The following is a 16,804-nucleotide window of genomic DNA, read 5'->3' on the forward strand; positions in this document are numbered from 1 at the left end:
AATCCCGGATTCGGCCCGTATAGTCAAAAGTATACAAAGAAAGTACCCAGGGAGTAAACTCATTTCCCGAACGATTCTTTAAATTATTTTTTCACCACTAAAACGCATGAGATTTGTAGTTTTCAAAAATGATTTCATTTTTGATGAGACGCTGAATAAAAGGAGTTTAATCGCCGGCAAATGAAAACCCGCGATTTCCTGTATATCCCGGAATCGGCCCGTATAGTCGAATGTATACAAAGAAAGTACTCAGGGAGTAAACTCATTTCTTGAACGATTTTTTAAATTCTTTTTTCACCACTAAAACGCATGAGACTTGTAGTTTTCAAAAATGATTTCATTTTTGATGAGACGCTGAATAAAAGGAGTTTAATCTCCGGCAAACGAAAACCCGCGATTTCCCGTAAATCCTGGACCCGGCCCGTATAGTCAAAAGTATACAAAGAACGTACGCAGGGAGTAAACTCATTTCCCGAACGATTCTTTAAATTATATTTTCACCACTAAAACGCAGGAGACTTGTACTTTTCAAAAATGATTTCATTTTTTATGAGACGCTGAGTAAAAGGAGTTTAATCGCCGGCAAACGAAAACCCGCGATTTCCCGTAAATCCCGGACTCGGCCCGTATAGTCAAAAGTATACAAAGAAAGTACCCAGGGAGTAAACTCATTTCCCGAACGATTCTTTAAATTATTTCTTCACCACTAAAACGCATGAGACTTGTAGTTTTCAAAAATGATTTCATTTTTGATGACATGCTGAATAAAAGGAGTTTAATCGCCGGCAAACGAAAACCCGCGATTTGCCGTAAATCCCGGGCTTGACCCGTATAGGTAAATGTATACAAAGAAAGTAAACTGGGAGTAAACTCATTTCCCGAACGATTTTTTAAATTAATTTTTTACCACTAAAAGGCATAAGACTTGTAGTTTTCAAAAACGATTTCATTTTTGATGAGACGTTGAATAAAAGGAGTTTAATCGCCGGCAAACGAAAACCCGCAATTTGCCTTAAATCCCGTGCTTGACCCGTATAGTCAAATGTATACAAAGAAAGTAAACTGGGAGTAAACTCATTTCCCGAACGATTTTTAAATTATTTTTTTACCACTAAAATGCATAAGACTTGTAGTTTTCAAAAATGATTTCATTTTTGATGAGACGCTGAATAAAAGGAGTTTAATCGCCAGCAAATGAAAACCCGCGATTTCCTGTATATCCCGGAATCGGCCCGTATAGTCGAATGTATACAAAGAAAGTACCCAGGGAGTAAACTCATTTCTTGAACGATTTTTTAAATTCTTTTTTCACCACTAAAACGCATGAGACTTGTAGTTTTCAAAAATGATTTCATTTTTGATGAGACGCTGAATAAAAGGAGTTTAATCTCCGGCAAACGAAAACCCGCGATTTCCCGTAAATCCTGGACCCGGCCCGTATAGTCAAAAGTATACAAAGAACGTACGCAGGGAGTAAACTCATTTCCCGAACGATTCTTTAAATTATATTTTCACCACTAAAACGCATGAGACTTGTACTTTTCAAAAATGATTTCATTTTTTATGAGACGCTGAGTAAAAGGAGTTTAATCGCCGGCAAACGAAAACCCGCGATTTCCCGTAAATCCCGGACTCGGCCCGTATAGTCAAAAGTATACAAAGAAAGTACCCTGGAAGTAAACTCATTTCCCGAACGATTCTTTAAATTATTTCTTCACCACTAAAACGCATGAGACTTGTAGTTTTCAAAAATGATTTCATTATTGATGACACGCTGAATAAAAGGAGTTTAATCGCCGGCAAACGAAAACCCGCGATTTGCCGTAAATCCCGGGCTTGACCCGTATAGGTAAATGTATACAAAGAAAGTAAACTGGGAGTAAACTCATTTCCCGAACGATTTTTTAAATTAATTTTTTACCACTAAAACGCATAAGACTTGTAGTTTTCAAAAAAGATTTCATTTTTGATGAGACGTTGAATAAAAGGAGTTTAATCGCCGGCAAACGAAAACCCGCAATTTGCCTTAAATCCCGTGCTTGACCCGTATAGTCAAATGTATACAAAGAAAGTAAACTGGGAGTAAACTCATTTCCCGAACGATTTTTTAAATTAATTTTTTACCACTAAAACGCATAAGACTTGTAGTTTTCAAAAATGATTTCATATTTGATGAGACGCTGAATAAAAGGAGTTTAATCGCCGGCAAACGAAAACCCGCGATTTCCTGTATATCCCGGAATCGGCCCGTATAGTCAAAAGTATACAAAGAATGTACGCAGGGAGTAAACTCATTTCCCGAACGATTCTTTAAATTATTTTTCCCCACTAAAACGCATGAGACTTGTTGTTTTCAAAAATGATTTCGTTATTGATGAGACACTGAATAAAAGGAGTTTAATCGCCGGCAAACGAAAACCCGCGATTTGCCGTAAATCCCGGACTCGGCCCGTATAGTCAAAAGTATACAAAGAAAGTACCCAGGGAGTAAACTTATTTCCCGAACGATTCTTTAAATTATTTTTTCACCACTAAAACGCATGAGATTTGTAGTTTTCAAAAATGATTTCATTTTTGATGAGACGCTGAATAAAAGGAGTTTAATCGCCGGCAAATGAAAACCCGCAATTTCCTGTATATCCCGGAATCGGCCCGTATAGTCGAATGTATACAAAGAAAGTACCCAGGGAGTAAACTCATTTCTTGAACGATTTTTTAAATTCTTTTTTCACCACTAAAACGCATGAGACTTGTAGTTTTCAAAAATGATTTCATTTTTGATGAGACGCTGAATAAAAGGAGTTTAATCGCCGGCAAATGAAAACCCGCGATTTCCTGTATATCCCGGAATCGGCCCGTATAGTCGAATGTATACAAAGAAAGTACTCAGGGAGTAAACTCATTTCTTGAACGATTTTTTAAATTCTTTTTTCACCACTAAAACGCATGAGACTTGTAGTTTTCAAAAATGATTTCATTTTTGATGAGACGCTGAATAAAAGGAGTTTAATCTCCGGCAAACGAAAACCCGCGATTTCCCGTAAATCCTGGACCCGGCCCGTATAGTCAAAAGTATACAAAGAACGTACGCAGGGAGTAAACTCATTTCCCGAACGATTCTTTAAATTATATTTTCACCACTAAAACGCAGGAGACTTGTACTTTTCAAAAATGATTTCATTTTTTATGAGACGCTGAGTAAAAGGAGTTTAATCGCCGGCAAACGAAAACCCGCGATTTCCCGTAAATCCCGGACTCGGCCCGTATAGTCAAAAGTATACAAAGAAAGTACCCAGGAAGTAAACTCATTTCCCGAACGATTCTTTAAATTATTTCTTCACCACTAAAACGCATGAGACTTGTAGTTTTCAAAAATGATTTCATTTTTGATGACATGCTGAATAAAAGGAGTTTAATCGCCGGCAAACGAAAACCCGCGATTTGCCGTAAATCCCGGGCTTGACCCGTATAGGTAAATGTATACAAAGAAAGTAAACTGGGAGTAAACTCATTTCCCGAACGATTTTTTAAATTAATTTTTTACCACTAAAACGCATAAGACTTGTAGTTTTCAAAAACGATTTCATTTTTGATGAGACGTTGAATAAAAGGAGTTTAATCGCCGGCAAACGAAAACCCGCAATTTGCCTTAAATCCCGTGCTTGACCCGTATAGTCAAATGTATACAAAGAAAGTAAACTGGGAGTAAACTCATTTCCCGAACGATTTTTAAATTATTTTTTTACCACTAAAATGCATAAGACTTGTAGTTTTCAAAAATGATTTCATTTTTGATGAGACGCTGAATAAAAGGAGTTTAATCGCCAGCAAATGAAAACCCGCGATTTCCTGTATATCCCGGAATCGGCCCGTATAGTCGAATGTATACAAAGAAAGTACCCAGGGAGTAAACTCATTTCTTGAACGATTTTTTAAATTCTTTTTTCACCACTAAAACGCATGAGACTTGTAGTTTTCAAAAATGATTTCATATTTGATGAGACGCTGAATAAAAGGAGTTTAATCGCCGGCAAACGAAAACCCGCGATTTCCTGTATATCCCGGAATCGGCCCGTATAGTCAAAAGTATACAAAGAATGTACGCAGGGAGTAAACTCATTTCCCGAACGATTCTTTAAATTATTTTTCCCCACTAAAACGCATGAGACTTGTTGTTTTCAAAAATGATTTCGTTATTGATGAGACACTGAATAAAAGGAGTTTAATCGCCGGCAAACGAAAACCCGCGATTTGCCGTAAATCCCGGACTCGGCCCGTATAGTCAAAAGTATACAAAGAAAGTACCCAGGGAGTAAACTTATTTCCCGAACGATTCTTTAAATTATTTTTTCACCACTAAAACGCATGAGATTTGTAGTTTTCAAAAATGATTTCATTTTTGATGAGACGCTGAATAAAAGGAGTTTAATCGCCGGCAAATGAAAACCCGCAATTTCCTGTATATCCCGGAATCGGCCCGTATAGTCGAATGTATACAAAGAAAGTACCCAGGGAGTAAACTCATTTCTTGAACGATTTTTTAAATTCTTTTTTCACCACTAAAACGCATGAGACTTGTAGTTTTCAAAAATGATTTCATTTTTGATGAGACGCTGAATAAAAGGAGTTTAATCGCCGGCAAATGAAAACCCGCGATTTCCTGTATATCCCGGAATCGGCCCGTATAGTCGAATGTATACAAAGAAAGTACTCAGGGAGTAAACTCATTTCTTGAACGATTTTTTAAATTCTTTTTTCACCACTAAAACGCATGAGACTTGTAGTTTTCAAAAATGATTTCATTTTTGATGAGACGCTGAATAAAAGGAGTTTAATCTCCGGCAAACGAAAACCCGCGATTTCCCGTAAATCCTGGACCCGGCCCGTATAGTCAAAAGTATACAAAGAACGTACGCAGGGAGTAAACTCATTTCCCGAACGATTCTTTAAATTATATTTTCACCACTAAAACGCAGGAGACTTGTACTTTTCAAAAATGATTTCATTTTTTATGAGACGCTGAGTAAAAGGAGTTTAATCGCCGGCAAACGAAAACCCGCGATTTCCCGTAAATCCCGGACTCGGCCCGTATAGTCAAAAGTATACAAAGAAAGTACCCAGGAAGTAAACTCATTTCCCGAACGATTCTTTAAATTATTTCTTCACCACTAAAACGCATGAGACTTGTAGTTTTCAAAAATGATTTCATTTTTGATGACATGCTGAATAAAAGGAGTTTAATCGCCGGCAAACGAAAACCCGCGATTTGCCGTAAATCCCGGGCTTGACCCGTATAGGTAAATGTATACAAAGAAAGTAAACTGGGAGTAAACTCATTTCCCGAACGATTTTTTAAATTAATTTTTTACCACTAAAACGCATAAGACTTGTAGTTTTCAAAAACGATTTCATTTTTGATGAGACGTTGAATAAAAGGAGTTTAATCGCCGGCAAACGAAAACCCGCAATTTGCCTTAAATCCCGTGCTTGACCCGTATAGTCAAATGTATACAAAGAAAGTAAACTGGGAGTAAACTCATTTCCCGAACGATTTTTAAATTATTTTTTTACCACTAAAATGCATAAGACTTGTAGTTTTCAAAAATGATTTCATTTTTGATGAGACGCTGAATAAAAGGAGTTTAATCGCCAGCAAATGAAAACCCGCGATTTCCTGTATATCCCGGAATCGGCCCGTATAGTCGAATGTATACAAAGAAAGTACCCAGGGAGTAAACTCATTTCTTGAACGATTTTTTAAATTCTTTTTTCACCACTAAAACGCATGAGACTTGTAGTTTTCAAAAATGATTTCATTTTTGATGAGACGCTGAATAAAAGGAGTTTAATCTCCGGCAAACGAAAACCCGCGATTTCCCGTAAATCCTGGACCCGGCCCGTATAGTCAAAAGTATACAAAGAACGTACGCAGGGAGTAAACTCATTTCCCGAACGATTCTTTAAATTATATTTTCACCACTAAAACGCATGAGACTTGTACTTTTCAAAAATGATTTCATTTTTTATAAGACGCTGAGTAAAAGGAGTTTAATCGCCGGCAAACGAAAACCCGCGATTTCCCGTAAATCCCGGACTCGGCCCGTATAGTCAAAAGTATACAAAGAAAGTACCCAGGAAGTAAACTCATTTCCCGAACGATTCTTTAAATTATTTCTTCACCACTAAAACGCATGAGACTTGTAGTTTTCAAAAATGATTTCATTATTGATGACACGCTGAATAAAAGGAGTTTAATCGCCGGCAAACGAAAACCCGCGATTTGCCGTAAATCCCGGGCTTGACCCGTATAGGTAAATGTATACAAAGAAAGTAAACTGGGAGTAAACTCATTTCCCGAACGATTTTTTAAATTAATTTTTTACCACTAAAACGCATAAGACTTGTAGTTTTCAAAAAAGATTTCATTTTTGATGAGACGTTGAATAAAAGGAGTTTAATCGCCGGCAAACGAAAACCCGCAATTTGCCTTAAATCCCGTGCTTGACCCGTATAGTCAAATGTATACAAAGAAAGTAAACTGGGAGTAAACTCATTTCCCGAACGATTTTTTAAATTAATTTTTTACCACTAAAACGCATAAGACTTGTAGTTTTCAAAAATGATTTCATATTTGATGAGACGCTGAATAAAAGGAGTTTAATCGCCGGCAAACGAAAACCCGCGATTTCCTGTATATCCCGGAATCGGCCCGTATAGTCAAAAGTATACAAAGAAATTACCCAGGGAGTAAACTCATTTCCCGAACGATTCTTTAAATTATTTTTCCCCACTAAAACGCATGAGACTTGTTGTTTTCAAAAATGATTTCGTTATTGATGAGACACTGAATAAAAGGAGTTTAATCGCCGGCAAACGAAAACCCGCGATTTGCCGTAAATCCCGGACTCGGCCCGTATAGTCAAAAGTATACAAAGAAAGTACCCAGGGAGTAAACTTATTTCCCGAACGATTCTTTAAATTATTTTTTCACCACTAAAACGCATGAGATTTGTAGTTTTCAAAAATGATTTCATTTTTGATGAGACGCTGAATAAAAGGAGTTTAATCGCCGGCAAATGAAAACCCGCAATTTCCTGTATATCCCGGAATCGGCCCGTATAGTCGAATGTATACAAAGAAAGTACCCAGGGAGTAAACTCATTTCTTGAACGATTTTTTAAATTCTTTTTTCACCACTAAAACGCATGAGACTTGTAGTTTTCAAAAATGATTTCATTTTTGATGAGACGCTGAATAAAAGGAGTTTAATCTCCGGCAAACGAAAACCCGCGATTTCCCGTAAATCCTGGACCCGGCCCGTAGATTGAAAAGTATACAAAGAACGTACGCAGGGAGTAAACTCATTTCCCGAACGATTCTTTAAATTATATTTTCACCACTAAAACGCATGAGACTTGTACTTCTCAAAAATGATTTCATTTTTTATGAGACGCTGAATAAAAGGAGTTTAATCGCCGGCAAACGAAAACCCGCGATTTCCCGTAAATCCCGGACTCGGCCCGTAGAGTCAAAAGTATACAAAGAAAGTACCCAGGAAGTAAACTCATTTCCCGAACGATTCTTTAAATTATTTCTTCACCACTAAAACGCATGAGACTTGTACTTTTCAAAAATGATTTCATTTTTGATGACACGCTGAATAAAAGGAGTTTAATCGCCGGCAAACGAAAACCCGCGATTTGCCGTAAATCCCGGGCTTGACCCGTATAGGTAAATGTATACAAAGAAAGTAAACTGGGAGTAAACTCATTTCCCGAACGATTTTTTAAATTAATTTTTTACCACTAAAACGCATAAGACTTGTAGTTTTCAAAAACGATTTCATTTTTGATGAGACGCTGAATAAAAGGAGATTAATCGCCGGCAAACGAAAACCCGCAATTTCCCGTAAATCCCGGACTCGACCCGTATAGTCAAAAGTATACAAAGAAAGTACGCAGGGAGTAAACTCATTTCCCTAACGATTCTTTAAATTATTTTTTCACCACTAAAACGCATGAGACTTGTAGTTTTCAAAAATGATTTCATATTTGATGAGACGCTGAATAAAAGGAGTTTAATCGCCGGCAAACGAAAACCCGCGATTTCCTGTATATCCCGGAATCGGCCCGTATAGTCAAAAGTATACAAAGAAAGTACCCAGGGAATAAACTCATTTCCCGAACGATTCTTTAAATTATTTTTCACCACTAAAACGCATGAGACTTGTTGTTTTCAAAAATGATTTCGTTATTGATGAGACACTGAATAAAAGGAGTTTAATCGCCGGCAAACGAAAACCCGCGATTTGCCGTAAATCCCGGGCTTGACCCGTATAGTCGAATGTATACAAAGAATGTAAACTGGGAGTAAACTCATTTCCCGAACGATTTTTTAAATTAATTTTTTACCACTAAAACGCATAAGACTTGTAGTTTTCAAAAACGATTTCATTTTTGATGAGACGCTGAATAAAAGGAGTTTAATCGCCGGCAAACGAAAACCCGCAATTTCCCGTAAATCCCGGACTCGGCCCGTATAGTCAAAAGTATACAAAGAAAGTACCCAGGGAGTAAACTCATTTCCCGAACGATTCTTTAAATTATTTTTTCACCACTAAAACGCATGAGACTTGTAGTTTTCAAAAACGATTTTATTTTTGATTAGACGCTGAATAAAAGGAGTTTAATCTCCGGCAAACGAAAACCCGCGATTTCCCGTAAATCCCGGGTTTGGCCCGTATAGTCGAATGTATACAAAGAAGGTACCCAGGGAGTAAACTCATTTCCCGAACGATTTTTTAAATTATTTTTTCACCACTAAGACGCATGAGACTTGTAGTTTTTAAAAATGATTTCATTTTTTATGAGACGCTGAATAAAAGGAGTTAAATCGCCGGCAAACGAAAACCCGCGATTTCCCGTAAATCTCGGGCTTTACCCGTATAGTCAAATGTATACAAAGAATGTAAACTGGGAGTAAACTCATTTCCCGAACGATTTTTTAAATTAATTTTTTACCACTAAAACGCATAAGACTTGTAGTTTTCAAAAACGATTTCATTTTTGATGAGACGCTGAATAAAAGGAGTTTAATCGCCGGCAAACGAAAAACCCGCAATTTCCCGTAAATCCCGGACTCGGCCCGTATAGTCAAAAGTATACAAAGAAAGTACCCAGGGAGTAAACTCATTTCCCGAACGATTCTTTAAATTATTTTTTCACCACTAAAACGCATGAGACTTGTAGTTTTCAAAAACGATTTTATTTTTGATGAGACGCTGAATAAAAGGAGTTTAATCACCGGCAAACGAAAACCCGCGATTTCCCGTAAATCCCGGGTTTGGCCCGTATAGTCGAATGTATACAAAGAAGGTACCCAGGGAGTAAACTCATTTCCCGAACGATTTTTTAAATTATTTTTTCACCACTAAGACGCATGAGACTTGTAGTTTTTAAAAATGATTTCATTTTTTATGAGACGCTGAATAAAAGGAGTTAAATCGCCGGCAAACGAAAACCCGCGATTTCCCGTAAATCCCGGGCTTTACCCGTATAGTCAAATGTATACAAAGAAAGTAAACTGGGAGTAAACTTATTTCCCGAACGATTTTTTAAATTAATTTTTTACCACTAAAACGCATAAGACTTGTAGTTTTCAAAAAGGATTTCATTTTTGATGAGACGCTGAATAAAAGGAGTTTAATCGCCGGCAAACGAAAACCCGCGATTTTTCGTATATCACGGACTCGGCCCGTACAGTGAAAAGTATACAAAGAAAGTACCCAGGGAGTAAACTCATTTCCCAAACGATTCTTTAAATTATTTTTTCACCACTAAAACGCATGAGACTTGTAGTTTTCAAAAATGATTTTATTTTTAAAGAGACGCTGTATAAAAGGAGTTTAATCGCCGACAAACGAAAACCCGCGATTTGCCGTAAATCCCGGGCTTGACCCGTATAGTCGAATGTATACAAAGAATGTAAACTGGGAGTAAACTCATTTCCCGAACGATTTTTTAAATTAATTTTTTACCACTAAAACGCATAAGACTTATAGTTTTCAAAAACGATTTCATTTTTGATGAGACGCGGAATAAAAGGAGTTTAATCGCCGGCAAACGAAAACCCGCAATTTCCCGTAAATCCCGGACTCGGCCCGTATAGTCAAAAGTATACAAAGAAAGTACCCAGGGAGTAAACTCATTTCCCGAACGATTCTTTAAATTATTTTTTCACCACTAAAAGGCATGAGACTTGTAGTTTTCAAAAACGATTTCATTTTTGATGAGACGCGGAATAAAAGGAGTTTTATCGCCGGCAAACAAAAACCCGCAATTTCCCGTAAATCCCGGACTCGGCCCGTATAGTCAAAAGTATACAAAGAAAGTACCCAGGGAGTAAACTCATTTCCCGAACGATTCTTTAAATTATTTTTCACCACTGGAACGCATGAGACTTGTAGTTTTCAAAAATGATTTCGTTATTGATGAGACGCTAAATAAAAGGAGTTTAATCGCCGGCAAACAAAAACCCGCGATTTCCCGTAAATCCCGGCCTTGACCCGTATAGTCGAATGTATACAAAGAAAGTAAACTGGGAGTAAACTCATTTCCCGAACGATTTTTTAAATTATTTTTTCACCACTAAAATGCATGAGACTTGTAGTTTTCAAAAATGATTTCGTTTTTGATGAGACGCTGAATAAAAGGAGTTTAATCGCCGGCAAACAAAAACCCGCGATTTGCCGTAAATCCCGGGCTTCACCCGTATAGTCAAATGTATACAAAGAAAGTAAACTGGGAGTAAACTCATTTCCCGAACGATTTTTTAAATTAATTTTTTACCACTAAAATGCATAAGACTTGTAGTTTTCAAAAACGATTTCGTTTTTGATGTGACGCTGAATAAAAGGAGTTTAATCGCTGGCAAACGAAAACCCGCAATTTCCCGTAAATCCCGGACTCGGCCCGTATAGTCAAAAGTATACAAAGAAAGTACCCAGGGAGTAAACTCATTTCCCGAACGATTCTTTAAATTATTTTTTCACCACTAAAACGCATGAGACTTGTAGTTTTCAAAAACGATTTTATTTTTGATGAGACGCTGAATAAAAGGAGTTTAATCTCCGGCAAACGAAAACCCGCGATTTCCCGTAAATCCCGGGTTTGGCCCGTATAGTCGAATGTATACAAAGAAGGTACCCAGGGAGTAAACTCATTTCCCGAACGATTTTTTAAATTATTTTTTCACCACTAAGACGCATGAGACTTGTAGTTTTTAAAAATGATTTCATTTTTTATGAGACGCTGAATAAAAGGAGTTAAATCGCCGGCAAACGAAAACCCGCGATTTCCCGTAAATCCCGGGCTTTACCCGTATAGTCAAATGTATACAAAGAAAGTAAACTGGGAGTAAACTTATTTCCCGAACGATTTTTTAAATTAATTTTTTACCACTAAAACGCATAAGACTTGTAGTTTTCAAAAAGGATTTCATTTTTGATGAGACGCTGAATAAAAGGAGTTTAATCGCCGGCAAACGAAAACCCGCGATTTTCCGTATATCACGGACTCGGCCCGTACAGTGAAAAGTATACAAAGAAAGTACCCAGGGAGTAAACTCATTTCCCAAACGATTCTTTAAATTATTTTTTCACCACTAAAACGCATGAGACTTGTAGTTTTCAAAAATGATTTTATTTTTAAAGAGACGCTGTATAAAAGGAGTTTAATCGCCGACAAACGAAAACCCGCGATTTGCCGTAAATCCCGGGCTTGACCCGTATAGTCGAATGTATACAAAGAATGTAAACTGGGAGTAAACTCATTTCCCGAACGATTTTTTAAATTAATTTTTTACCACTAAAACGCATAAGACTTGTAGTTTTCAAAAACGATTTCATTTTTGATGAGACGCGGAATAAAAGGAGTTTAATCGCCGGCAAACGAAAACCCGCAATTTCCCGTAAATCCCGGACTCGGCCCGTATAGTCAAAAGTATACAAAGAAAGTACCCAGGGAGTAAACTCATTTCCCGAACGATTCTTTAAATTATTTTTTCACCACTAAAAGGCATGAGACTTGTAGTTTTCAAAAACGATTTCATTTTTGATGAGACGCGGAATAAAAGGAGTTTTATCGCCGGCAAACAAAAACCCGCAATTTCCCGTAAATCCCGGACTCGGCCCGTATAGTCAAAAGTATACAAAGAAAGTACCCAGGGAGTAAACTCATTTCCCGAACGATTCTTTAAATTATTTTTCACCACTGGAACGCATGAGACTTGTAGTTTTCAAAAATGATTTCGTTATTGATGAGACGCTAAATAAAAGGAGTTTAATCGCCTGCAAACGAAAACCCGCGATTTCCCGTAAATCCCGGCCTTGACCCGTATAGTCGAATGTATACAAAGAAAGTAAACTGGGAGTAAACTCATTTCCCGAACGATTTTTTAAATTATTTTTTCACCACTAAAATGCATGAGACTTGTAGTTTTCAAAAATGATTTCGTTTTTGATGAGACGCTGAATAAAAGGAGTTTAATCGCCGGCAAACAAAAACCCGCGATTTGCCGTAAATCCCGGGCTTCACCCGTATAGTCAAATGTATACAAAGAAAGTAAACTGGGAGTAAACTCATTTCCCGAACGATTTTTTAAATTAATTTTTTACCACTAAAATGCATAAGACTTGTAGTTTTCAAAAACGATTTCGTTTTTGATGTGACGCTGAATAAAAGGAGTTTAATCGCTGGCAAACGAAAACCCGCAATTTCCCGTAAATCCCGGACTCGGCCCGTATAGTCAAAAGTATACAAAGAAAGTACCCAGGGAGTAAACTCATTTCCCGAACGATTCTTTAAATTATTTTTCACCACTAAAACGCATGAGACTTGTAGTTTTTAAAAATAATTTCGTTTTTGATGAGACGCTGAATAAAAGGAGTTTAATCGCCGGCAAACGAAAACCCGCGATTTCCCGTAAATCCCGGACTCGGCCCGTATAGTCAAAAGTATACAAAGAAAGTACCCAGGGAGTAAACTCATTTCCCGAAGGATTCTTTAAATTATTTTTTCACCACTAAAACGCATGAGATTTGTAGTTTTCAAAAATGATTTCATTTTTGATGAGACGCTGAATAAAAGGAGTTTAATTGCCGGCAAATGAAAACCCGCGATTTCCTGTATATCCCGGAATCGGCCCGTATAGTCGAATGTATACAAAGAAAGTACCCAGGGAGTAAACTCATTTCTTGAACGATTTTTTAAATTCTTTTTTCACCACTAAAACGCATGAGACTTGTAGTTTTCAAAAATGATTTCATTTTTGATGAGACGCTGAATAAAAGGAGTTTAATCTCCGGCAAACGAAAACCCGCGATTTCCCGTAAATCCTGGACCCGGCCCGTATAGTCAAAAGTATTCAAAGAACGTACGCAGGGAGTAAACTCATTTCCCGAACGATTCTTTAAATTATATTTTCACCACTAAAACGCATGAGACTTGTACTTTTCAAAAATGATTTCATTTTTTATGAGACGCTGAGTAAAAGGAGTTTAATCGCCGGCAAACGAAAACCCGCGATTTGCCGTAAATCCCGGGCTTGACCCGTATAGGTAAATGTATACAAAGAAAGTAAACTGGGAGTAAACTCATTTCCCGAACGATTTTTTAAATTAATTTTTTACCACTAAAACGCATAAGACTTGTAGTTTTCAAAAACGATTTCATTTTTGATGAGACGTTGAATAAAAGGAGTTTAATCGCCGGCAAACGAAAACCCGCAATTTGCCTTAAATCCCGTGCTTGACCCGTATAGTCAAATGTATACAAAGAAAGTAAACTGGGAGTAAACTCATTTCCCGAACGATTTTTAAATTAATTTTTTACCACTAAAACGCATAAGACTTGTAGTTTTCAGAAACGATTTCATTTTTGATGAGACGCTAAATAAAAGGAGTTTAATCGCCGGCAAACGAAAACCTGCAATTTCCCGTAAATCCCGGACTCGGCCCGTATAGTCAAAAGTATACAAAGAAAGTACGCAGGGAGTAAACTCATTTCCCTAACGATTCTTTAAATTATTTTTTCACCACTAAAACGCATGAGACTTGTAGTTTTCAAAAATGATTTCATATTTGATGAAACGCTGAATAAAAGGAGTTTAATCGCCGGCAAACGAAAACCTGCGATTTCCTGTATATCCCGGAATCGGCCCGTATAGTCAAAAGTATACAAAGAAAGTACCCAGGGAGTAAACTCATTTCCCGAACGATTCTTTAAATTATTTTTCACCACTAAAACGCATGAGACTTGTTGTTTTCAAAAATGATTTCGTTATTGATGAGACACTGAATAAAAGGAGTTTAATCGCCGGCAAACGAAAACCCGCGATTTGCCGTAAATCCCGGACTCGGCCCGTATAGTCAAAAGTATACAAAGAAAGTACCCAGGGAGTAAACTCATTTCCCCAACGATTCTCTAAATTATTTTTTCACCACTAAAACGCATGAGATTTGTAGTTTTCAAAAATGATTTCATTTTTGATGAGACGCTGAATAAAAGGAGTTTAATCGCCGGCAAATGAAAACCCGCGATTTCCTGTATATCCCGGAATCGGCCCGTATAGTCGAATGTATACAAAGAAAGTACCCAGGTAGTAAACTCATTTCTTGAACGATTTTTTAAATTCTTTTTTCACCACTAAAACGCATGAGACTTGTAGTTTTCAAAAATGATTTCATTTTTGATGAGACGCTGAATAAAAGGAGTTTAATCTCCGGCAAATGAAAACCCGCGATTTCCCGTAAATCCTGGACCCGGCCCGTATAGTCAAAAGTATACAAAGAAAGTACCCAGGAAGTAAACCCATTTCCCGAACGATTCTTTAAATTATTTCTTCACCACTAAAACGCATGAGACTTGTACTTTTTAAAAATGATTTCATTTTTGATGACACGCTGAATAAAAGGAGTTTAATCGCCCGCAAACGAAAACCCGCGATTTGCCGTAAATCCCGGGCTTGACCCGTATAGGTAAATGTATACAAAGAAAGTAAACTGGGAGTAAACTCATTTCCCGAACGATTTTTTAAATTAATTTTTTACCACTAAAACGCATAAGACTTGTAGTTTTCAAAAACGATTTCATTTTTGATGAGACGCTGAATAAAAGGAGTTTAATCGCCGGCAAACGAAAACCCGCAATTTCCCGTAAATCCCGGACTCAGCCCGTATAGTCAAAAGTATACAAAGAAAGTACGCAGGGAGTAAACTCATTTCCCTAACGATTCTTTAAATTATTTTTTCACCACTAAAACGCATGAGACTTGTAGTTTTCAAAAATGATTTCATATTTGATGAGACGCTGAATAAAAGGAGTTTAATCGCCGGCAAACGAAAACCCGCGATTTCCTGTATATCCCGGAATCGGCCCGTATAGTCAAAAGTATACAAAGAAAGTACCCAGGGAATAAACTCATTTCCCAAACGATTCTTTAAATTATTTTTCACCACTAAAACGCATGAGACTTGTTGTTTTCAAAAATGATTTCGTTATTGATGAGACACTGAATAAAAGGAGTTTAATCGCCGGCAAACGAAAACTCGCGATTTGCCGTAAATCCCGGGCTTGACCCGTATAGTCGAATGTATACAAAGAATGTAAACTGGGAGTAAACTCATTTCCCGAACGATTTTTTAAATTAATTTTTTACCACTAAAACGCATAAGACTTGTAGTTTTCAAAAACGATTTCATTTTTGATGAGACGCTGAATAAAAGGAGTTTAATCGCCGGCAAACGAAAACCCGCAATTTCCCGTAAATCCCGGACTCGGCCCGTATAGTCAAAAGTATACAAAGAAAGTACCCAGGGAGTAAACTCATTTCCCGAACGATTCTTTAAATTATTTTTTCACCACTAAAAGGCATGAAACTTGTAGTTTTCAAAAACGATTTTATTTTTGATGAGACGCGGAATAAAAGGAGTTTAATCGCCGGCAAACGAAAACCCGCAATTTCCCGTAAATCCCGGACTCGGCCCGTATAGTCAAAAGTATACAAAGAAAGTACCCAGGGAGTAAACTCATTTCCCGAACGATTCTTTAAATTATTTTTTCACCACTAAAAGGCATGAGACTTGTAGTTTTCAAAAATGATTTCATTTTTGATGAGACGCTGAATAAAAGAAGTTTAATCGCCGGCAAACGAAAACCCGCGATTTCCCGTAAATCCCGGGCTTGACCCGTATAGTCGAATGTATACAAAGAAAGTACCCAGGGAGTAAACTCATTTCCCGAACGATTTTTTAAATATTTTTTTTTTACCACTAAGACGCATGAGACTTGTAGTTTTCAAAAATGATTTCATTTTTGATGAGACGCTGAATAAAAGGAGTTTAATCGCCGACAAACGAAAACCCGCGATTTCCCGTATATCCTGGAATCGGCCCGTATAGTCAAATATATACAAAGAAAGTAAACTGGGAGTAAACTCATTTCCCGAACAATTTTTTAAATTAATTTTTTACCACTAAAACGCATAAGACTTGTAGTTTTCAAAAACGATTTCATTTTTGATGAGACGCTGAATAAAAGGAGTTTAATCGCCGGCAAACGAAAACCCGCAATTTCCCGTAAATCCCGGAGTCGGCCCGTATAGTCAAAAGTATACAAAGAAAGTACCCAGGGAGTAAACTCATTTCTTGAACGATTTTTTACATTGTTTTTTCACCACTAAAACGCATGAGACTTGTAGTTTTCAAAAATAATTTCATTTTTGATGAGACGCTGAATAAAAGGAGTTT

This window comes from Hydractinia symbiolongicarpus, chromosome 7, assembly GCF_029227915.1.
Source record: "Hydractinia symbiolongicarpus strain clone_291-10 chromosome 7, HSymV2.1, whole genome shotgun sequence".
Taxonomy (NCBI): domain Eukaryota; kingdom Metazoa; phylum Cnidaria; class Hydrozoa; order Anthoathecata; family Hydractiniidae; genus Hydractinia; species Hydractinia symbiolongicarpus.